At 39.9% G+C, this 25,539-nt stretch overlaps 1 protein-coding gene across 2 annotated transcripts in view; it reads right to left on the bottom strand.

The window, feature by feature from the left end:
- Nucleotides 1–25,539, bottom strand: part of LOC149217625 (uncharacterized) — a 283,620-nt gene that overhangs the window by 206,793 nt on the left and 51,288 nt on the right. The window lies entirely within an intron of this gene.

The raw sequence follows: 25,539 nt of genomic DNA, 5'->3' as shown, positions 1-25,539 counted from the left end.
TTTCAAAACTACTGTAAATACCTCGTGAAAAATTTATTCACAGACAACTTATTCTACACATAGATGAAACATAACAATGACAAACAAAAACCAGTTTATTTAGAGGCATATTACTGACAAGAAGAAAGCATGTTGATAGGATGAAGAAATAGTAAAGATAAATGAATGAACTGACTTCTTTCATAATTTGAAATCCCACTCCCAGGTTTTCGCATAATTCATGCAGTTCAAATATTTAATATTATTGCAAATAATCCATCATAATTTGGTTATTTAACATTAACAGTTCACTTTTAAAATTGTTATAACAAGTATATCACATCCGACAGGCTACCCATTCATCAGCCTAATCCATCAGTCCAGTTACCTTTCAAAGCCTCACTTTTAACATAATTCACGCTGTTTAAAATTTAAATATTTAACATTTTTGCAAATAGTACATCATAATTTGATTATTTATCCATTACAGTTTTTCATTGGTCCCTTCTGAACTTGTTATAACAAGCATATCACATCTGCCAAACTACCAATAAACCAGCCTACTCCATCAGCCCAATTACCTCTCAAACTCACACATACCAAAATCAAGCCCTAACTTCAAAAAAGCACTTGGAAGAACTGAGAGGGCAGGGCACCATCACCTCAGCAACCTTCTTCACACTTTAGGCCACCTCTCCTCTGACTCAAGGTTGGCTGCCCTATAATAGACTTGCTGGAATTTAGGCTAGAAGTTTAAGGTGAAATGAAAAGTAAATTAAATCAAAACAGATTTGGAAAAAAGTTAGGGAACCAGAGCGATTAAGCTCCAAGGTATTTCTCCCAAATCCAACATTCCAAAATGAAGGAGAGAACAAACCCTTATATAGGTTTGAACAACTCTTCTCTCCAATAAAATAATATCTTCCTTATTTTGTTTCCAAGGAAAATTATTAGAAAATAATAGAAAATATTACAATAAAGTCTAAATGGGTGAACTAGGACCAAAATACCCATACAATATGCCCTTGTATAGGCTTGAACAACTCTCTTCTACGGTAAAATCATATCTTCCTTATTTTGTTTCCAAGGAAGAATATTAGAAAATATTACAGTAAAGTCTAAATGGGTGAACTAGGACCAAAATACCCATACAATATTCTAAATAGAATATGCTAGATGAATGTAATGCAACATGTCATCTTCCTCAACCTTCTCCATCATGCATGGTATGTTTAGAAATCTAGGGCATGAATAGTTAGGTGACTTCTCTATTTATGATAATTGCTTGTGATAGTCTTTTTACTTCTTGATTAGGATCTTCTTCTTGAGTTAATATTGTGTTATTTTCATCAAGACAATTACCAATTCATGCAAAGTAAAGAGGCAAGAGACACAGTATATAGGCTTGTCAGCCAGGGCCAAAACCTCTCACTCTTTGAGAGGAAAAACCAAACGAAATTCTTCTTATAGAACCTTCAAGTGACGAATACCAAGTCCATGACAAAGACCCTTGACACTAGAGTGCTCCCAAGACCAAGTCACTAGCCTCCTCTCCAACGCTGCTCTTCCTTTTCTCCTTTTCGGCTTTCTTCAGAATTTCAGCCTCTTCTTGTAGATCTATGGTTCCTCTTCTTGATAACAGAACCCTAGATCAGATTTGTTCCTTCAATAGTCCCTTCAAGACAGATATTCTTTCCCTATATTACTTGGCTTGCTTCAGCGAAGATTTCCACCCAAACAAAAATACTTCTAGGTGACTGCAATCCTCGATCCTCCCTTGCCAACTTCGGACCTGCAGCCTTCGCATGTGTGAGGATACACTTAGCCCAAAACAGTACTTAATGATGGCTCTCTCCTTCGCTATCCTTCCTTCATTCCTTGTTGGCTTAGAGGTTCTTTCTATGATGAAATGTGCACTTGTGATGAGCCACTTGCTTCACCGAATTGCTTGCTTCCAAATGAGGCCGAGCATGGGTATTATATATAGTCGTTTGTCCATAGCAGTTAGGACGACATGATCTCTCAAAGGGCCGACTTCACCTTTCTAAAATTATCCCTTCGTTATAGGCCGACTTGAGTGAGGGCTAGTGACAAGGTCTTGCAAGGTTACTTACAAAGACAAATGACTTTTTACAATGTGTAACATGTCTCCATTACATGACAATGACTCTTTAGACTTTTATGACTAGATGGCAATATCCCTAAGGGCTCTCAATGGGAGCCTCCACTAAAAATTAATCTCTTGCTCATGAAACCCATGATGCAAGCATTACAATAATTTTATTTTTCTTCTTTAAATAAAAATCACAATTACATGTCATTATGAAGACCGAACCTAGTTACACTTTTCAACACAGTTATTCATAATGGTACTTCGTCATTCTCAATTTGAAAAATTTCTCATAAGAAGAATCGTATTGGTAACCCATTTGTACAGCATCATATCAACAAGCATTGTTACATAGCAAGGCCTTGACTAACAACTCTATCCCTCCACAAGATTTGAGCTCAATGTTGTCGAGACCAATGATTTATAGACACTCTCATCATTGTCTCTCCCAGAACATACCCCACCCGGGTTCCCAAGGTGTGTGCCATCAAGACTATTCTTATCTTGGATGCCCAATCCTCAAAGAATATCGGTCCTCTACAACTACTCTTATCTTGGATGCCCAATCCTCAAAGAATATCGGTCCTCTACAGCTACTCTTATCTTGGATGCCCTATCTCATCCTCAAAGAGCATTAGATGCCAAATGATTACCCAATCCTCCATTCTGTCTTCCCGGGCGAAGACCAAAATGATGTGTCTATCTCTCCCTCTTAATTAGGGAGGACATATATATATCCCAATAAAGGAATATAATCATTCCTACAAGAAGGAATGTACCTAAGCTCCCTCTTGGCTTAGGAATTTCCAAGTTTCTTCCAAGCAAGAAACTTGTTTCCAGGCTCCCTTTAATTAGGGACCTACAGCAGCTTCTCAAGTGGAGATGATGGGACAACCAGCTGCTTGAAGAACTCCTTCCTTCGATGTCATGAATTTCTTTGCCACGAAGTCTTCATCTTTTGCGACTTCTTCATAGAGTACAGAACATCCATCACTTTCATCCATGATTCAATCATGTCACCATTCCTTTCATCAAAAAGTGATCCATCAGTCTACATCTGGCCTTGCTTCACGTCATGTTGCATTCTTTATGTTATTTTCTTTGGAAGGGTTTTACATCCTTCTACATTATCTTCTTGATAGACATACATAGTTCTTCCCTTGGCAGCCCTGCATAAGCCCATCCAGATACTTGCTCATAAATAAGAAATGAACACTTAAATCACAATTACCTTTGTGATGGTCTTTCATCACGGCATCTTCCTATAGGCATCAACATCCACCGTACATGTTGACACATCTCCTAAAGATATGTATTGTCAAGGGTCTCCATCTTTTCCATGTTGGAATTTCTAAGTCTAACCGTCAGAAATTCTTCCTGTACTATCTGATTTATTTCTTCCTACTTGTTCATTTACTTAACAAGTTATTTACCATTTAAATACTGAAAATAAATACAAGTACAGTATCAACACATACAAATCATAAACTGAAAGAAACAAGCACACAAGTGACACCGTTGTTTTTGGACTAATGTCCCTGGAAAAACCCAATGCGGGAAAATTGGTGCAGCTATTCAGAGGGTTTTATTATTATGCAGTTTCAAAATACTACCAGGGTGCCAGAAATGACTCACCCAACAGAGAATGCCCTCGGCAGTAGTATCTCTCAGTCGGAGACAAATATTCTAGCTAAATCACCAGATGAATGATCCCACAGCAACAATACAGCTTTCTGCTACTCTGTGTCACCCTGATAGGGACTGCATCACCCTATCTAGCTCTCGAGCTCCAATATGTCCCACAAAATCTCTCAGTGCCGCCTCTAGGGTCTGCGTCAACCTATCTGGCCCAATGTTAGCCCCTCGGGGCTCTGCGTCGGCCTCTGGAGCCTCTGCGTCTCACACGCTAGCCCTCCTCAAGCTCTGCGTAGCTCCTGGCTACCTCTGCATGCTCTCTAGATGGCTCTGCGTCAACCCTCTCCCGGCTTCTGCGTTGATGCTCCCGGAACTAACTCTACCTCTCTGCTCTGTATTCACTGTCCCTCAGCTACAACTCTGATCACTCCTTCGATTTCCCCAGCAAACCCTACCCTAGAAAATCAAATTCTTGATCAACTCAGTGTGTTCTCCAACTGACCCTCAAGCCTCCTCTTATACCTTTCTTGTTGGTCCATCAATGGTCGAGATTAAATCGCTAAGCAATGGCTAAGATTAGATTTGGCTCGATCGATGACTTTTGGACCATTCTAACTAAGTTTTATACAATGTTTTAAAAACTGGAACCGGTGACTAGACCAGTCCACCTAATGAACCGGGTTTCAAACAGGGACTGGTCAGGTCTAAGCGTACCGATTTAAAAAAATACATTAAATAACTAATTTTTAATGAAAAAAACTATTTTTAAGATTTGAAACCATGATTCCAAGCCAATAGAAACAAAATATGCAAGGTTTTCTCATCTATATACCATGTAAAGGTGAATATATCAAAATGGCATCGAGTGCAATACATATCCGCAACAAAATACATAATCAATGAGGTTCTAAATGGCCTCTAGAGTGCGAAAACAATGCTCTAAGCTATGGGGTCACTAAACTACTACAAGTCTACATATCAGTGATCAACAACATGATCACTCCTCATCATGATCAAACTCATCACCACTACAAGACAATAGATCATCAACATGAGCTACATAAATAATATGCCTCCAAGTTTGAGGAATTCTAAAACTCCTCTACAACTTTAGTAGTAGCAAAAATAGACATCAAAACTACAAATCACCGATCAACATGGTCACTCATGAAACTCATCATTGATTCAAGTTTCAACGCTAATAGAAATACATAAACATCATCAACAAGAGATACATGAACATCATCTAGCTCAAACTCTTCAGACTTGGATTGCTCAACCTTATAACAGGATAGAAATTGAAAAGGTTTAACATGCCTAACCAATGATTTTGGTTTGAATGAAGGGTTCATCCCCTCAACCTAATAATGTGGTAGAAAAAGATTAGCATGCCTAACCAGTCGTTTTCCTTTGAGTGAAGGGTGCATTCTTGATAAGGCCATGGTAGAGGAGTTCAACTATCAGTACCACCAACATCAACAAATTTCAATAATCAATGCCACCATGATCAAGGTTCTTACAAGGCATCATGCTCTTGATCAAATGCCAATCTCATACCCTCACGCATGATAGAATCAAATGGAAACGTTGCAAACACTCAAACCATGAAATCCTGAAAACCATTAAGTCTGTTGAACTTTGAGAGAAATCTAAAATTCTAGTTTCTGCATATGAAATCCAACGAGGTCGAAACCACTCTCAAACATCATGAGTCATTTCATGGTAATATTAAAAATTTAAGTAAAATGATGAAAATGAAAATTAAAGGAAATGTCACTTTTACTATAAGAATTTAACATTACCATTAATTGCCAACATTGCTAGGGTTGAGATGTGTCAAGAAAATGAGAAGGTAGGCATGTTTTTCTTGGAGGGACTATTTTTGGAGGAAAACAACCCCAAATTTCCCTCAAACCAACTTCAAAACGTACAAAAATGCATTTTTTGGGGGTTACAGTTGCCCTAGCAATAAACCGACCAGTTTGACCACAAACCGGCTGATTTAGTTAGGACCAATTAGGGCAAAATAAAGGTGACATGAGGAAATAAACCGGCTTTTTAAGCCGATTTGACCCGACGGGCTTGCTATCCAGCCGGTTTGACCGGTTACCGGTTCAGACCGGCCAGTTTTTAAAACACTATTTTATATTAATTCACATTAATATTTTATTTTTCCTATGTTTAGACTTAGGAACTCCATTAAAAATATTAATTATTTTAATATCTCCCAAAGTAGTCAGATTCTGCCCAAATCATTTCTGGGTCTTGGAGATCTCGTGTGCTATACCCTCTCCACCAATTTTTGTGGCTATAGCACATCTGATGCTACCCCAAATCAACACTCCCTCTTAGCGAGGACTATGCTCTAGCAATACTCCACAATGAGTATCACCCTGATCATCCTGCATCGGTCCCTATGTTGATGCCAAGCCTCCTGGCCCAACATCCTCTGTACTACTACCCATAGCCCTGCAACTACCACTGTTGCACCCGTACGGCAGCGCCCTCTGCATCCGTGCTACTGGCCATGGCCCTGCAACTGCCACTACTGCATCTGCACTGCATACCCTCTCATCATGTTGCATAGTGCTGCCCATAGCTCTGCCACTGCTAACTATTGCACTGCAACTCAGTTACTGAGAAGTAAGTAACTGATCCTCCCAACTCTGACATCTTTGTCAGGCTAGAGGCACTCCCGACGTTGAAGCTCCCTCTATCGCTGACAAGTGCTCCCTCTCTGACCTCTGCGCTTCTGCAGCAACTCCATGCATCTCGCATTGCTTCCTCACGCTATCCTGGGACTCCTGCACTTTAGCACTCTCTGTCGCTCCATCCGCATCTATCTCTACCAACATACGCCAGTCTTGCTACTCCTCTTCGGGGCTCCCGTAGCAAAGTATAATCCAAGAGATTGGGTACCTCAAGGATCATGCCCGTCATCGCCTGTAGTCCGTCTGACTACAGCTCGATATCTCCCCACCTCTTCTCTCGAGGTGCATGAGCACTCATGTCATAGTCGTCATCAATCTCCACTTCCTTCTCCGCCTTAGTCGGCACAGCCTTGGTCTCAGAAGCCTCTCCCTTGCTCTTCTTCCTAGGACTCTGGTTCGCATAGTGACCCAGTTCCACACAATGGAAGCACTTGACCTTGGAGAGGTCCTTCTTCTTTCTTTTCTCCTGCTTTCCTGCAGATGTGAGAGCTGCATCTTCTTTGCGTCTCACACGCTAGCCCTCCTCAGGCTTTGCACAGCTCCTGGCTACCTTTGGGTGGCCTCTAGATGGCTTCGTGTCAACCCTCTCCCGGCTTCTGCACTAATGCTCCCGGTACTAACTCTGCCTCTCTGCTATGTATTCACTACGCCTCAGCGACAACTCTAATCACTCCTTTGATCTCCTCAGCAAGCCCTGCCCCAGAAAATCGAATTCTTGATCAACTCAGTGTGTTCTCCCACTGACACTCAACCCTCCTCTTGTACTTTTCTCGTTGGTCCATCAACAGTCGAGATTAAATCTCTAATCAAGGGCTAAGATTAGATTTGGCTTGATCCATGACTTTTGGACCATTCTAACTCAGTTTTATATTAATTCACATTAATATTTTATTTTTCCTAATTTTAGACTTAGGAACTTCGTTAAAAATATTAATTATTTTAATATCTCCCAAACTGGTTAGATTTTGCCCAAGCCATTTATGGGTCTTGGAGATCCCATGTGCTATAGCCTCTCCAGCATTTTTCGTGGCTAGAGCACATCTGATGCTACCGCAAACCAACATTCCAAACTCCCATTAGAGTCTTCATATCCTTCTCGGAGATATCATAGTCAAATCTTCTTGGTCTTTTAGATGTTGACTACCTTTACCATTGTTGCATATTCCACGATCCCTTCCTTTCTCTCTTCCCATATTTCATTCTCGGGAGCTCCCAATTAAGGTTCCTCAATTGTATGCAATCACCTCATTACTCCATATGAGGACATATTATGCTGATTTCATATAGAAAATATGTGATCCATGCATTCCTGCATCTCTTTGTGGGAGGAGATTCTTTCTTTGATCATGCTTCTCAAGATAGAGCAGTGATCCATGTTGCCTGCAACCATATGAAATGACTACCATAATATCAAATGTAAGCATACATACCTCATGTTTCTTTTGGGTCATCTAGATTTCCTGCAGCAACTTCCTTTCAATGAAGAAGCTTCATACCCATAATATGCTTCCCTGTTCAGTGTTATGTTAGTATACCATCATCCCATGAATACCATAACTTTAGAATTCTTGATTAAACACTTGCTTTCCCTCACAATCAATGATCCTTTCAATGAAGATTCCATCAGAGAATCTTGAGGATCTAAAGTATCCCCATCAACAGATGTTTCTTTTTGATATATGTATGATGACCCTTTTCCTAGATGACTTCTTCCTTTTTCCATGAGTATCACTTGAGCTTTCAATGAGGTTTCCAAGAGCTATATCCTCCATAGTTGACTGACATAGATTTTGTTCCAGACATCCTTAATGTTGCCTATGTCACGAGCTCTTCTAATGCTTCTATCATGATGTCAATTTCTAAGATGATGCATCCTATCTTATTTACAATGCTTCCTACTTATAATTTACACAACAGAAGAGTACCTTTTAGAGAAGGAGATTATCTCAGTGACAGTAGAGATCTCTCACTTCCTCCTTCTTAGGCTTCTTTGTCTCAAGTTCTTCCACTTCTTCAGTAATATGGGCTTCTTCCTTTTTCTCTTACTATTGTCCCTTTTAAGTTTAGGACAATCTCTTCTATAGTGCCCATAATCTTGACATCCATAGCACTGAACCTCAGCCATGTTCTTCCTTTTCTTTTGAGGACCAAATTTACCAAACTTTCTTTTTCTTTTATTAATTGTTTGACCCCTTTCACTTGGTCCTTCATCACATTCTCCCTTCAACCTATTTTCTTTTTTCTAGCATAGAAACCACACATTGTTGAATGGGATAGCTTCTTCTTCCTCACAGGCATTAGATATGAGGTTAGCTTGTTCATCAGTCAATACATTTAGAATAATGGAGATCATTTCTTTATCAGATATCATCTCTCCTAGATCTTGCAGTTGAGTTCTTATTTGAGATGCTTTTGAGAGATATGTAGATATCCCTTCATCTTTTGATACCGTCAATTTATATAGATCAAATCTAAGTGGTAAGATCTTTCTTATTGCACTTTCAGAGAATAATTCTATCAGCCTATCATATATTTCTTTTGATGTCTCCAACTCGGCTATATAGGAAATCATGGGATCTTCGATAGATTTCATAAGAATCTTTTGAGCCCTTAGATCCCTTTCCATGTCTTCAGTTAGTGCTTGATCTTCAGATGGTTTGGAGACCTTTCCATGGACATGATCAATGACTTCATTTACTTCGAGGACTCTGTCTATCCTTCTTTTCCATACAAGGAAGTTTGATGGCCCAACTAGCTTATAATTCTCCTTGCAACATGAAGTCACTTTACTAGATTAGATTATAGAAGAAAAAAGGTACTTACCTGTTAAGTGAAGATAGAATCTTCAATTTGATCCGTTTGTTGATGATGATTGATTAAGATATCTTAATGCTTCTCGGATGGTCTTCTTTTAAGGATAAGGAGATCCCTGCTTAAATAAGGGGGAGTCTACCTTGAAGGCTTTCGAAATTGATGGCAATGCCTTTAGCCTTCTAGCCTTCAAGATACTTCGACTTCTTTGATGGTGAATGAGTGCAAATTATAAATGCTTCTAGGGTTTTGACTTTCTCTCTACTTCTTCCTTGATGATGATTCCAAGACTCTTGCTAAAGTATATTTCTTCGATCTAGAGTTTTATATGATGTGGATCGTTGTTAAATTGGCAATTAGGGCCAAACTCCATGTGGGTCACCTTATTCATGGCTAATAATATTTTTCCTAGACTCCTCTCATCGAGAAGTGTAGGATTGATCTAAAGATCATCCTATTCCGATAAGTATTTATGGAGATATGAATTTATTTTGATTATGGAATATAATCAAGCCGACCAGCAACTCATGTAGGCTCAGAAGCCCAACAAACACATCTATTCATCATCAACATTTGTACATAAATACAGGAGGTCTTTTCCTCATTTGGACACTCACATCTCATCACATCTCTCTCTCTCTCTCTCTCTCTCCTGCACAGAAAAGAGGATCTTCTCCTACTGCGCAAAAAGGGACTCTTCTCTCACATGTGTGGAAGGAAGGATGCAAAATTTAGGGCTGCAACTGCAGATCGGAAGTTTGACCAGCGTTGACCATCAAACTCTCTCTCAGAACTGCATTGTAGTTGAAACTAACTCTCCTCAGAAGGCCGCATTTTTTGGTGAAGGAATCAAGCCGATTCAACGGTCGGTTTGAAGGATATTGTTTACCCTAGTTTAGCGCTAATCTAGGGTTTACTGCCGCTGATGTAAATCAGATTTATGTACTATTTCTCTCTGTTGAATTATTGAAGATACAGGAAGATTTGATCAAAGGGTTTCCCCATATTGGGGTTTGTCCCTGGCTAGCCGCCACATCTTATGTCTCTTGTCTTGGCTTGTTTTCTGTCGATCGTTTAATGTTCTATTTGCACTTTACTTAATGTACATGTGATTGCTAATCTGTGGATAATAATAATAAAAAGAAGTAAACTACTCTAAGCATAGAACATACCATAACTTAACATGGAATCAGAGTTGAGGTGAAGACAAAGCCCAAGCAAGAGCAAGAGCAATCACGAAGAGAAGATTGGCAGGCTATCCAAAAAGAATTCATGGGGTCCTCAACACACTTCACTGCTGAAGACAAGCTCCGTTGGAAGTCTGACTACCACGGATGGAAAATGTCTCTCGATCTAACATTAGAAGAACAGGAAGTGTTGGACCATGTGAGAGGCGGAATTGCTGAGCCTCCATCAAATGCATTTGCTGCTGCTAGGAACAAATGGACCAAGGGGGAAGTAAAAGCTAAGAAGATCATCCGGGACTCTATCGACAAACATTTGGTGGCCTACATCTCCGATCTGAACACCTCCAAGGAAATCTACAATAGACTGGTGAGTTTATTTAAAGTTAATGATGCAAATCAAGTTTTGTTTCTTAGAAATAAGCTGAAGGAAATTAAGAAGGGCAAAGATGAGAGCATGCAAGCATATTTCTTAAGAATCACCGAGATCAAGAACGATCTCCTATCTATTGGAGAAATTATTACTGATAGGGAAATGGCACTCTCAACCCTTGGAGGATTACCATCTGAATGGTACGTGTTCAAGACTACTCTTCTCAACAATAACGTAATTCCTGGTTTCGAGGAATTAATGGCAAGATGCATTCAAGAAGAAACAAGGATAGAAGAGCAAGAAATGCCCATGCCTAAAGGTCCTCCTGCTGCCTTTTCTTCTCAGGCTAAGAAAATAAACAATTCCATGACTAAATCAAAAAGAAAGGCTGGACCTAAGGGTGGAAGAAAAGGACGATGTTACATTTGCAATAATGCAAGTCACTATGCAAGGGAATGCCCTGATAGAAGGACCTCTCACCAGGACGACAATCAAAATCCCTCTCATGGCAATCAAAGGAATGGAAAATCTAATAGTAGAGGTAAAAGGAGTGTTGGAAATCAAGGAAGAGGACAATCATTCAAGAAGGCTAGAAATTTCAGGTATGCATCTAACACTGTTGACAATAAGCAGGATTAATATTATCACTAGCTGCTCTATCTACCTCTGCTCCTTCGGACTCGCTGGGAATTTGGCTTATTGATAGTGGTGCCTCAAGGCATTTCACTGGTTACAAAGATGTTCTCCATAATCTAATAAAGAAAGAAACTAACCTGAAAATTGTCCTTGGAGATAATATGAAATATCCCGTGAAAGGTGTAGGCAATGTCTCTCTTAAATTGAATCAAGGTAATACGATCCACTTACAGGATTTATTATATGTACCTGACCTCAAAATGAACTTGGTGTCCATCTCGGCAATGGAAGACAAAGGCTACAAGGTGACCTTCAGCGATGGAAAGGTACGTGTATGGAAAAACAATGTTAAAGATGCCTTCACTCTTGGGTTTCGAGTTGATTCATTATATCAAGTCGGTGGAATTCCACTAGGTGTCATGTCTTGTCACACATCTCTTCAGTCCGAACTTTGGCATCAGAGGTTTGCCCACCTTCATTATAAAGCTCTACCCAATGTAAGACAGATGGTGACAGGGATGCCCGAATTCCAAGTAGAGAAATAAGGTGTATGTTCGGGATGCGCCGAAGGAAAGCTCAAAAGGGGACCATTCCCCCCAAGCCAAAGCAAGACCTTCGATATATTACAGTTGGTTCACTCAGACATATCTGGTATGATGCTTGTGAACTCTTTGGGAGGATATTCATATTACCTTACTTTTACAGATGACTATTCTCGAAAGACTTGGATATACTTCTTGAAAAAGAAGGATGAAGTGTTCTCTTGGTTTCGACACTTCAAAGCCTTAATCAAGAATCAAACCAAAAAGAAGATCAAGATCTTAAGGACTGATAATGGGACTAAATATGAATCTAACGAGTTTCATGACTTTTGTAAAGAGGCTGGCATTAAGAGGGAAACTACTACACCATATACTCCTGAACAGAATGGTGTGGCGGAAAGGAAGAACCATACGATTGTGGAAGTTGTCTGTGCCATGCTCCATGATCAAAGACTTCTGAAGTTTCTATGGGCCAAAGCTGCAAGCACCACCGTATATGTACAAAACCGATGCCCTCATCAAGCATTGGGCTCCAAGACTCCGGAAGAAATGTTCACCGGTAAGAAACCTGACGTATCTCATTTTAGAATATTTGGAAGCCCTATATATTTTCATGTGCTGATAGAGGAAAGGAAGAAATTGGGTGCATCTGGAAAGAAAGGAATCTTCATGGCCTATGGTGAAAATACTAAGGGCTATAGAATCTATGTAGCCAGTCAAAGGGAAGTCGTGATTAGTCATGATGTCACCTTTAACGAAGATATGGCTCTCAGTAAGGTGAACAATCTTCCTACTTTAAGGAGCTCTCAACAAGCTGACACCAGGGAACCAAAACAAAAAGATGATGTAACAATGTCCGATGTGGATGAACCCATGGATCCTATTGATCCACCTGAGCCTTCCTCTTCTAAGAAGAGGCCCTCTTGGCTTAAGGGGCTACTCGATGATGCTGAAGGACACACTGCACCTCGAGGAACCTTCCGTGAAAGTAAGAAACCTAACAGGTATCAGGGATACCTAACCATCATGAGCACGATCATACAAAATGAGCCTTCATCATTCTCAGATGCCGTCAAACATCAAGTATGGAAGGATGCTATGACCAAAGAATATGAGCCTGTTATGAAGAGTGATGTCTGGGAAGTAGTTCCCAGACCCCAGGACAAGACAATTGTCACTTCTAAATGGCTTTACAAGATAAAGCATGCAGCAGATGGAAGTACGGAAAAGTATAAGGCTCGTTTTCTCAATCATGGCTTCTCCCAGAAGGAATCTATAGACTATGACGAGATTTTTACACCTGTTGCCAGATATACCACCATCCGCTCGATCATAGCCCTTGCGACTTCACAAGGATGGAACCTACATCAGATGGATGTCAAGACCGCTTTCTTGCATGGTTCGAACAAAGAAGAGGTCTACGTGGAGCAACACAAAGGATTTGAGATTTATGATCGAAAATATCATGTATGTAGGCTGAAGAAGGCTCTCTATGGGTTGAAGCAAGCACCCCGAGCATGGTATGAGAGGATCGATAGCTACTTGATGAAGCTGAGATTCACTAGGAGTGAAGCTGATCCTAACCTTTACTTTAAGGTTGAAGATGACAAACCTCTCATACTGGTGCTGTATGTGGATGACCTCTTTCTAACAGGTGCAAACCCTCTCATTCACAAATGTAAGAGGGAGTTGGCTTCTAAATTTGCAATGAAGGACCTAGGACTGATGCACTATTTCCTAGGACTTCAAGTCTGGCAGAAGCCAAGGGAAATTTTCCTATCTCAAGGAAAATATGTGGTGAAGATATTGGAAAGATTCGGTATGGTGGACTGCAAGCCTGTAACTACCCCGATGGAGCTTGACTTTAAGAAGTTACGCGGTAGCGCTGCTGGACATGTTTTAGGAAATGCCACCAAGTATCGTCAACTCGTCCGAGCATTAATGTTCTTAGTGAACTCCCATTCAAATATATGCTTGGCAGTGAACACGTTGATTCAACATATGGTTGAACCTCACCACATCATTACATTGGATTGGTGCCAAGAATCTATTGAGATATCTTCGTCGTACAATTACTTATGGGTTAAGATACACTGCCGGAGATGTGAGACTACTTGGATACACTGATGCTGATTGGGCAGGTAGTGTGGTGAATCTTAAGAACACTTCCGAGTGTTGTTTCTCCTTGGGATCTGCTTCGATATCCTGGATGAGCAGGAAGCAGAAGCCGGTGGCTTTGAGCACCGCCGAGGCAGAGTTTATTGTTGCTAGCATGGCCACTTGTGAGGCAGTCTGGTTACAAAAGCTCTTCAGTGAGTTGTTTGGATTTACATTAGATACCACTGTGATCCAGTGTGATAACCAGAGTGGGATTCGTTTAGCAGAGAATCTCGTATTTCATGATCACTCCAAGCATATCGATATCAAGTACCACTATATTCGAGATATGGTGCAGCGAGGAGCTATAAGGCTCCAACATATCAGTACAAATGAACAGGTCGCCGACATTCTGACAAAGCCCCTAGGAAAGGTCAAATTTCTGACTTTCCGAGAATGACTTGGTGTCGCTCAGAAACCCTCTGATGAGGGTCCTGTATGATGTATTGAGCTCTTGGAGCTCCGGGGGGTGCAGGGTACTTCTTGGAGCGACATATAACCACAGGGTGACTCACCATTCCTTGGTGGTGCACATGTACAAGGTAAAAGAATCAAAACTTTCCCTGTGACACCCCATGGCAACTATGTAGCAGGATGATTAGTTCCCTTGTGAGGTCTGGATAATGTGTTTTCCATGACGATTGTGTAGCAAGATGATTAGTTCTCCTGTGAGGTCCGGATGATGTGTTCTCCATGACGATTATGTAGCAAGATGATTAGTTCTCCTATGAGGCTTGGATGATGTGTTCTCCATGACGATTATGTAGCAGGATGATTACTTCTCCTGTGAGGCCTAGATGATGTGTTCTCCATGGCGATTGTGGAATAAGATGATTCGCTCTCCTATGGGCGAGGATGATTAGTTCTCCGTGGCATCCACTGGACCGGATGATTCGCTCTCCTATGGACAGGATGATTAGTTCTCCTGTCAAGGCATCCTACCCATGCAGTCTAGGACTCATGGGAAGTACCTCTCATTTGATAAATAAGCAGGGAAATGAGGATAGGGACCATAGTAGTACCGATGGACGCATCATTGTATCTACCGTACTCCCTATGCTAGGATGACCTTCGTTGATCTGGGATCAATGATACTGGTCTGGGACCAGTGGTAGGAGTTCTACCGACTATGAAACTGACTTCGGGTCGGTTGAGGACTAGTCTGGGACCAGTGGTACACACTCCGAGACTGACTTTGAGTCAATGGAGGATCGTATGGTACATCCTCGATGACTTCTTCTTCTTCATAATTCGAGCAGAGCATAGCAAATCAGCACAAGGCAGAACAGAGCAAAGCAGATCAGGGGTCAAGTTGTACAGCGCAGTGCATTTGATGGATGAATAGTAGCGACAGACAAACAAATTGTTGATGAAGTTCTCCCTAGTTGAGAAGGAGTGTTAAAATTGGCAACTAAGGCCAAACTCCATGTGGGTCACCTTATTCATGGCTGATAATATTTTTCCTAGACTCCTCTCGTTGAGAGGTGTAGGATTGATCTAAAGATAATCTGATTCCGATAAGTATTTATGGAGATATGAATTTATTTTGATTATGGAATAATTATCAAGCCGACCAGCAACTCATGTAGGCCCAGAAGCCCAACAGACGCATCTATTCATCATCAACATTTGTATATAAATACAGGAGGTCTTTTCCTCATTTGGTCACTCACATCTCATCACATCTCTCTCTCTCTCCTACGCAGAAAAGAGGCTCTTCTCCTACTGCGCAGAAAGGAACTCTTCTCTCACACGTGTGGAAGGAAGGACGCAGAATTTAGGGTTGCAACTACAGATCGGAAGTTTGACCAGCGTTGACCATCAGACTCTCTCTCAGAATTGCGTTGTAGGTGAAATTGACTCTCCTCAGAAGGCCGCATTTTTTGGTGAAGGGATCAAGCCGATCCGATGGTCGGTTTGCAAGATATTGTTTGCTCTAGTTTAGGGCTGATCTAGGGTTTGATGCTGCTGATGTAAATCAGATTTATGTATTATTTCTTTCTGCTGAATTATTGAAGATAAAGGAAGATTTGATCAAAGGGTTCCCCATATTGGGGTTTGTCCATGGCTAGCTGCCACATCTTGTGTCTCTTGTCTTGGCTTGTTTTCTGTCGAACGTTTAATGTTCTATCTGCACTTTACTTAATGTACATGTGATTGCTAATTTGTGGATAAAAATAATAAAAAGAAGTAAATTGCTCTAAGCATAGAACATACCATAACTTAACAATTGTGAACATTTGCTTTGGTATCCTTTGTCTCAGTTTCATCCCTTTCTTGAAACTCGATCCTTGTGTGTCTCCTTGATTAGATAACTCTTCTTGACTTTAGCACCTTAGCTCTGATACCATGTTGAGAAATCTAGGGCATCAATAGTTAGGTGATTTCTCTACTTATGGTAATTGCTTGTGATAGTCTTTTTACTTCTTGATTAGGATCTTCTTCTTCTTGAATTAACATTGTGTTCTTTTCATCAAGACAATTACCAATTCATGCACAAAAAAGAGACAAGAGACACAGTATAGAGGCTTGTCAGTCAGTGCTAAAACCTCTCACACTTTGAGAGGAAAACCCAAATGAAATTCTTCTTATAGAACCTTCAATTGGATGAATACCAAGACCATGACAAAGACCCTTGACACTAGAGTCCTCCCAAAACCAAGTCACTAGCCTCCTCCCCAACATTGCTCTTCCTTTTCTCCTTTTCGCCTTCCTTCAAAATTTCGGCCTCTTCTTGTAGATGTACGGTTCCTCTTCTTGATAACGGAAACCCTAGATCAGATTTGTTCCTTGAATAGTCTCTTCAAGAGGGAGATTCTTTCTCTATCTTACTCTGCTTGCTTCAGCGAAGATTTCCACCCAAACAAGAATACTTCTAGGTGACTGCAATCCTCGATCCTCCCTTGTCAACTTCGGACATGTAGCCTTTCTATGTGTGAGGATACACTTAGCCCAAAACAGTCCTTAATTATGCCTCTCTCCTTCGCTATCCTTCCTTCGTTCCTTGTTGGCTTAGAGGCTCTTTCTATGATGAATTGTGCACTTGTGATGACAGACTTGCTTCACCGAATTGCTTGCTTCAAAATGAGGCCGAGCATGGGTATTATATATAGTCGTTTGTCCATAGTAGTTAGGACGACATGATCTCTCGGAGCAGGCCGACTTCACCTTTCTAGAATTATCCCTTCGTTAAAGGGCTGACTTGAGTGAGGGCTAGTGACAAGGGCATGGACGGTTACTTAGAAAGACAAATGTGACTCTTTACAATGTGTAACATGTCTTCATTACATGACAATCACTCTTTAGACGTTTATGCCTAGATGACAAGGACTCTCAATGGGAGAATCAACTAAAAATAAAATCTCTTGCTCATGAAACCCATGTTGCAAGCATTACAATAATTTTATTTTTCTTCTTTCATAAAAATCACAATTACATGTCATTATGAAGACCAAAAAATGTCACTTACCCTCACCATGTGCAACGGCACTCCTCAAAATAGCCAATTCAACCTAAATAATATAGCATACCAAGTCAATGAAGTAGGGCACTCTCCAAAGCAGTTGTACAAGTGCCAAGTCTCATGATTCGAGTGCTCTTCTAGAAGTCTCTTCACCAAGAACCAATATATAATACCTTCTTTAACAAGTATGCCTTAGAATTTGTGTTTCTTTGACCCCTTCTACTAGAATATAAATAATGTTCTACCTGTTGAACAAAGTGTAACTAGGTTTGGTCTTCATAAATATGAAATGTACTTTTGATTCTTGTATTTTTTAAAAGAAAGAAAAATGATTATTATTATTATCGAGCTTGGGTTTCTTGCCTAAGAAATCTGCTTTATAGGTCAAGCACTAATTGAAAGTGCTTCTAGGGTTGTCCTAGGTCAAGACGTCAAATAGGGACATTGTCAAAATATGAAGACCCCATCAGGCATCTTGTAAATTGTAAAAAGAATTATTTTTGTATTTTACTAAGCCTTCCGAGACCAAGTTGGCCTACCAGCCTGTCAAGTTGACCTAGAAGTTGGAATTCGTACCCATGGAAGACCTATATATAGGAGACAGTTCGACCTCATTTGGACACACTCATTCCTCTCTCTCCTGCGAAGGAAGAAGCAGAAAAGGGTAGCGAAGAAGGCAAAAGAAGGAGAAAAAGTGCTTTGGGTTCCTCTCTCTCTCTTTCTCTCCATACGCGCGAAGAAGAGGGTTGAAATTTTGCACCTTTTCGATAGGGTTTCTATTGCTTCGCTAGGGTTTCATTGTGAGGGTTCGATTTGATGAAAAAGGGCAGAAGGAAGGGCCAACAAAGTCCCCTTCTAGATCCAGAAGACAAATTAGGTCAACTGAGGCAGCTGAGGGCAAAGAAGAAGCAGTTCTAGTCCACACGTGCAAAGTAGCAGCTACTGGCAAGCGGGCCGAAGTTGCAGATCTGCAATTAGGGCTGAAAAACTGTGGCTAAAGGTTGAAGAACTGTTGCCGGAAGAGATTCTGTTGGTATTGGAAAGCAGTAAAGCAAGCACATTATTGAGAAGTTGATCTTGGTCTTGCAAGGGCTTCAGTGTTGGTCAAAGGTCTTGGTATTAGTCAATAAAGAATCTATAAGAAGAGATTGAAGGGTTTTCCTCTCAAGAGGAGAGGTTTTGCCCTGGCTTGGAGCCTACATCTTGTGTACTTGTATCTTGTTGATCTTCTTGGTTTTGGTAGCTAATTGATGATTGAAGAACATACTGTAATGATAAGAAGAAGAAGATAATCCTAATAAGTAAAAAGACATCACAATTAGTTATCATAGTTAGAAGAATCAATAATGTCATCTTCCCTTAGATTCTTCAACATGGTATCAGAGCTATGGTTAGCACAAGGCATGAAGAAGGTCAACTCTATTATGAAGAAGCTTGAAAAGAAGTGTTCATCATTAGTAAGTCTCATCAAGCAAAGTTTCAAGGCAGTATGGAATAGTCTCTTCTCTTCCAAAGATCTCAAATCTTCAAAGAATGAAGGATTGTTCTCAGCCCTTACCGGAACATTTCAAGATGAAAATATATGGGTGATAGATAGTGGAGCTTCAAGACACGTGGTTGGATATCACAAGCAACTTAAAACCTTTCCAAAGGGAAGTCCTCATACTCTTTGGAGCTTGGTGACAGCAAGAGTTATGCGGTAAAAGACATTGGATCTACATCAATTGAGCTGGAAGGAGGAGGTAATATTCATCTCAACAACATTCTATATGTTCTAGTTTTGTGCAAAAATCTTATTTCTATTTCATCATTAGAAGAAAAAGGAGATAGGGCTGCTTTTATAGATGGTAAAGTAGTGGTTTCGGCTAAAGATTCTAACATTGAAAAAGCTAGAACCATTGCAGTTCGAGAAGGAAGACTCTACAGACTCTCATCTCCTCTATGTCAAGCACTTGTCCACACTGAGATAAGTCTGTGTGAACTTTGGCATCGAAGATTGGGCCATCTTCATTACAGGATCTTTCCAACTCTAAACTCCATTGTAAATGGGATACCAAATCTCAAAGAAGACCATGAAGGAGATTGCAAAGGTTGTGCTCTGGGAAAGAATGCAAAGAAACCATTTGCACATAGTACATCTAGAGCTCAAGAGATTTTAGATCTCATCCACTCTGATGTATGTGGTCCCATGTCTAAATCGCTTGGAGGTCATATATATTATGTTACATTCATAGATGATCATTCAAGGAAAGTATCATCCAAGGTCAAAGTATTCATAAAATTTCGAGAATTCAAGGCAGAGGTAGAAAATCTTACAGAATGAAAGATAAAGATTCTAAGGAAGGCTGAGATTAAGCCTCAGAACCAGCACAAACAGTCATCAAACCAAGCCTCAAAATAGCGTGAATAAGTGTCACAGATGGGGCGTAAGGAAGGCCAAGATCAGTCTGCTTGAACAGTGCTAGATTGATCTCAGGGGTCGAAGGAACAGCAATCAGAGAACCATAAGTTGAAGTGCTGTAGCATAATTGATCGGTGGTCTTTTTTGTCAATCTGAGCGTAAATCCGCGGTCTTTGTGATTCGCTCAGTAACAAGGATCCGACATCCCGACAACAAGAACGAGAAAGAAGGCCCGTCTGACAAGGCTCTCTGATTGAAATCATCCAGCCCAGCCGTGTTTCTTAAGTTCTGGTTAAGTAGCCCAAAACAGAGGCTTAAATGAGCCCCAGATCAGTCTCAGAATTGCCTCCAAAGTCTACCTTAGTATCATCTCTGATCCAACAAAAACCCTCCATAAAAATATAACAAGTAATACCCTGCCTCGGTGAGAAGGCCATTGTCCAGCAAAGAAAAAAGTTCCACAAAATGGTAAAACATGAACTCAACTAGCTCAAAAAACCTCAGCCCAAACAACAGATCAGCATGACTATTTCAGCCTATTGAAGTCAGAATAATAGATAGATATGTATGTGAAGGAATTGATCATCTTTTGGAGAGATCCAAGTCTCTTTTTATACAAAATGAGGGGGCTCAACTGGGAGTGGGGGTGCGGGGAGGCAACATGCCCAAAACCCTGAACCGACCAGCCATAAATATAAAATGGAAATATAAAATTTATTTTTTGTAAAAGGGCACACCTAATTCATCCTTTGAGGTTGAATTAATGATGCATTTCTTTAAAAGGACCAACTAGGGCAGTTCAAGCCCCATAAAAATTATATAAGAGTTTCTTAAGAATTTATGCCAATTATGACCAATCTAAGAACAGCCATTTGCATCTTATTTTTGGGCATTTTGACCACACAATGGCATTCCAAATTTGAATGGACATATCTCCTCAACCGTGAGGAGTAATGTAGCATGCCACCTACCATTGGAAATAGCAGGATGACGAGAATCAAATGAAAATGATCTTGAGAGCTAAAACACTGATCTTTCTAAACATGTTCATCATCAAAGTGGGGCTTCTTCTGGCTACTGCTTGGGGACATCAATGACAACCAAATTTCAACATATACAATGAACTTCATAACCTCTTCCTAGGAGCTACTAGAGAAGAAATAAAAGAAAAATACTACACATGATCCAATGATTGAGCATATTTGATCAACAAGGCTCCATTTGTTGAAAGCTTGTGGCATACCTCATCTTATCATTAAGTAAAAGCAGACAGAGTTAATCACTTGATTGAAAACAAAGCTACAACTATGTTTCCATAACACATGTAACATCAAGATTTGTAGGCAATGCCTAAGTTCAAAGAAAGCGTTGTGAACAAAAGAACAACCATCACGAAAAAACCAATGTGTCAATGCACCTTGCCTTGAAGCGGCATGCAATATTGATTTTCAAAAAAAAAATCCAATTTTACTTGGCAAACCAATATTCCCAAAAGATAGTATAGCATACATTCTATTATATGAGAATAGTTTTCCTTATATGTTGAAAAAGTTTATTGCTTTGTTAAGTGTTACAGATCAGTCTCACTTCAGTGCACCTAATATCTTTTCGCCGGGAATGATCCATCAGATAAACAAATTTTGTGCCTATCTTGACAATATTAGACAATATTAGAGCACAAAGGACTATGATCAAATATGCCACCACAATGCTTTGTATTTTTGTAACATGATCAACCAAAAGTGTAGTTGCTTTGTACTCCATGTATTATATCAAACCATGCTTAGATGATCCAAATTCAACTAGGAGTGATTCCCATGTGGAATACCTCCATCCAATCGATCAACTATGGAAATCAGTGTTGATAATATCGGTATCGGGAAAATATCGGCGAGGGTCTGGAAAATATCTTATCGGCAATATCGGCGAAAATATCGGCAAATATCGGCAAGCATAAAAAATGCATAATATATTCATTTTTTTCAGATTTCTAAACATATAAAGCAATAACAACATGAACTAAACACATTGGCACATAAATATGAAGAAGGCATTGATATATATGATGTCAAATAGAAATGATACATCAAACTTCAAAGGCGATACCAAATCCTGCTGATCCCTGATAATTGTCCAATCAAGGACTCAAACAAAATAACATCACATATCATGCTGATCCCTGATAGTGATAATTGTCCAATCAAGGACTCAAACAAAACAACATCACATATATAAAACTTTAAAAGTATTTCATCATCATGAGTTATAAACTTATATGTAGCAAAAGTTGCAAAACAAATAAAACTAGCAGCTATCTATCTGAGACCATTGGCCTCTCCCTAGCAGCTTTCTTTTTGTCTTGTTCAGCAATTGCTTCACGAGCTTTTTGTATAACCTCTGCACTAGAAACCATACAAGGCATCACATCTGCATCATATGCAGAGAGTTTAGCCAGATGGTATTTCAATCGTGTAATCCCTCCTAACATCTTGGTCCCACACAAGTTGCATGATATATATGCCTGATTTGCCCCACCAACAGCCTCCCCATACTCCCAAAATGGGTCCAAGGCTTTTGGCATATTTGACATTTGTAGTGAACTAATTCAAACCTAGGGCACAAAAAAAACAAAAAATTGGCATTAAATCCCCCAACACAAAATGAAAAAATAATAAGTAATAACAACCTCATTCAAAAAAAATTACTACATTATTTGCATTTTGCAATGTGAATGAAAAATGGCAATAAGAGGGTGCATAAGAAAGTTGAAAAAAAAAATGAAGCTTGCTGTCCAAATATGGAGAAAACCCTTGCATTGGTTCATGGGCATGAAAATCATAGCAAATGGAAAAAAACAAAGAAACAAAATGTTGGTAGGCAAAGAGACAAGCAAGCATAACCCTAAATCTATGAAAAATCATTAACATAGAGGTTTTTAAGAACATACCTGCTAATGGAAGAAATGAAGTTTGTCTCACTACTCTTCAATCTTTGATCCACAAAAAAATCTTAATTGGTTGCCAGAGAGTGACCCATCTACCAAGAGGACAAATTTTCTGAGTAAGGCCAAATTCCTGTAGCAGAAGGGCCAAATTTCAATGTGGGCTGTGTGGTTTGACTGAAGAGGTCAAAAGTCTGTGTAGGGATTGAAGTTGATAACCAAGGGAATAAAATTTTGTGGAAAAAGGGACGCTGTAATACCATGCAATGATGCCAACTCAGGGCCGAATTTTCCAGTGAATTTCCCCAAGCCAAGTTCTTCATAAGTGGGCCGAGACTATAATGTATCCAAAGGTAAGTAACTACTGTAAAACGCTCACAGTTGGCAACCAGTTCGTTAGTGTGGGGTTTAGTCCTCATCTGGTTGTCAGTTCGATTCCTGTGGGTTCCTTTGTCGAGCATCAGCCCTCACCAGATGCATCAAATTGTGGAAACAATAGAAAGTGACTTTTCATGAACATTTTAAATGCTTCCCATATTTTGTATAAACCAAAGGTAATGTGGTTTTGTTGTTCAAACTTCAGACGTAACGTATATTGTATATTGATTCTTGAACGCATATATTGAAGGTATTCAGCATATATACAAGGCATATATTGAAGGCATAGCCATATATTGTAATTTGTAAGGCATATATTGAAGCCTGAAGGTACCTGTATCAGACAGCGCCCCAATGGAAAACGACAGCACCCCTCAAACCCTCGGGCCTCCTTCGAAGTTCGCAGCAACCTTCCAGCGCGTGAAAAACCAAAATGACTTAACAGAAAGTGGAAAAATTCATTTATAGAGCACGCGCGTAATTTTTTTAACCGGCTCCCGCGATATTTACAATCGTCGCGCGATATTTTCAAATTTATCGCCGATATTTCGGATTTCTCACGCGATTTTCAGACTTGGAAAATATCGTGATATTTTAGTGCCGATATCTCGTTTCCCGGAAAATAGCGCGATATTTACGAATATCGCCGAGATATCGGCAATATTATCAACATTGATGGAAATAGCAAAGATTCTGTCCTTTAATGAGAAATCCCCAATAAGGGCTAAGTCCAAAATCATATTTCGACAACCCTAGTCCAACAAAAAGGATGTAAAGGCTCGCATCCTAGCCCTTTATTCCACATGACTGCACCTCAATGGATTGATCCAATATCTTTGTGTGAGTTGAAGAAAAGCTGCAAAAGATCTTATACAAGCATGATATCTAAAAATAGCCAAGGAGAAAAAGAATAGAAAAGCCAATCCACATGATAAGATGTTTGCACCAAATGAAGTTCTTATTATGGCATAATAATCTCACATTTTCACAACACAAAATGAGGTGAGGGACTAGCCTTTTATAATTTTCCTTTTAATGGCTAGTTTGAAACCCTCCCTTAAAATAACGAGAACACTTGTCATCCACAACCTTGAGACTAAGCCTTAAAATAACAAAATATTTTTTATAACTAAATCTTCCCACAATAGGGGTGGATCTGACTACAAAAGCCAAAAAACTAGCTTTGGAAGCTTAATTTGCTTGATGGAAGCTTGACTTGCTTTGATTTGACTTGAATTGAGCTTGGTTTGAGGGAATTAGGCTTGATTTGACTTCAAGAAAGCCTGCAATGGCTAGAGAAGGTACAACTTGCTTCACTTGCCTTAGAACCCTCAACCTCTTGCTTTTTGATGCCCAATGTCTCTCTTGGATAGGTTGACTTATCCATTTGCTTGATTAAGATGATTTTCCCTTTTCCTTTGATGACTTTCCTTATAGTTTGAGTGAATTTGACCTTTTCCATCCTTGGCTTGGTATAACATTCACTTTACTTGCTCGAAAGGCTCTATTAGCCCTCACATGTTTGGTCATCCCCTTAGAAGCACCCTTATCTCCAACACCTTGCTTGATTTGAAGATTCTGAGACATGGATTGTCTTGCAAAAAAATTACAGATGCCTTTTAATAACCTGTTTGCCACATTTTACCAAAGATTGGACCCCCTTTCGCCTCAAGAGAGCCTCCATGTGCCACAAAGGTAGGATGGCCCTCTTGGACTATGAATATTTTCCTGATACTTCGAAAATTTTTAAAAATTTCATGAGGCATGGCAGGTATAAATTATGCTAAGCAATCTAAGCCTATGACGACTTTTGAGCCCTATGACCCTGTGCATTCAGATTTACAAGCTACCTTGAGAATTGTTAAATGTTGGAAAACATGACACTGCCATGTTGAAGAGTTGAGATATGAAGAATATGTCATGGCCAAAAAATGCATGTGGAATCAATAAAACAACCATGTGTGAAAGGCATTGGTGCACAAAGGATGCGATCACCTCTACAAACTCAATTGCTCCTCTAAACCATGAGTCCAAGTCAGCCCACTCTAAGCCCTCCAATTCTATACAGGACAAAAGAACCTAGGAGTGAAGACTAAGTAGATTAGCCATGGTCAACCTTATTAGGCCACGGATTCCATAATGCATAACCTTCACATGACCTACAAGACTTTTGACGTGCATTCTTTGGGCTTACAATGGTTCTAGAAAAATGAAAATA

The sequence above is a fragment of the Pinus tabuliformis genome, chromosome 1_1, assembly GCF_031772625.1.
Source record: "Pinus tabuliformis cultivar Carrire ecotype Pingquan chromosome 1_1, CPIR1, whole genome shotgun sequence".
Taxonomy (NCBI): Eukaryota; Viridiplantae; Streptophyta; class Pinopsida; order Pinales; family Pinaceae; genus Pinus; species Pinus tabuliformis.
The sequence above is the reverse complement of the archived record's forward strand: the minus strand, read 5'-3'. Positions and strand labels throughout refer to the sequence as shown.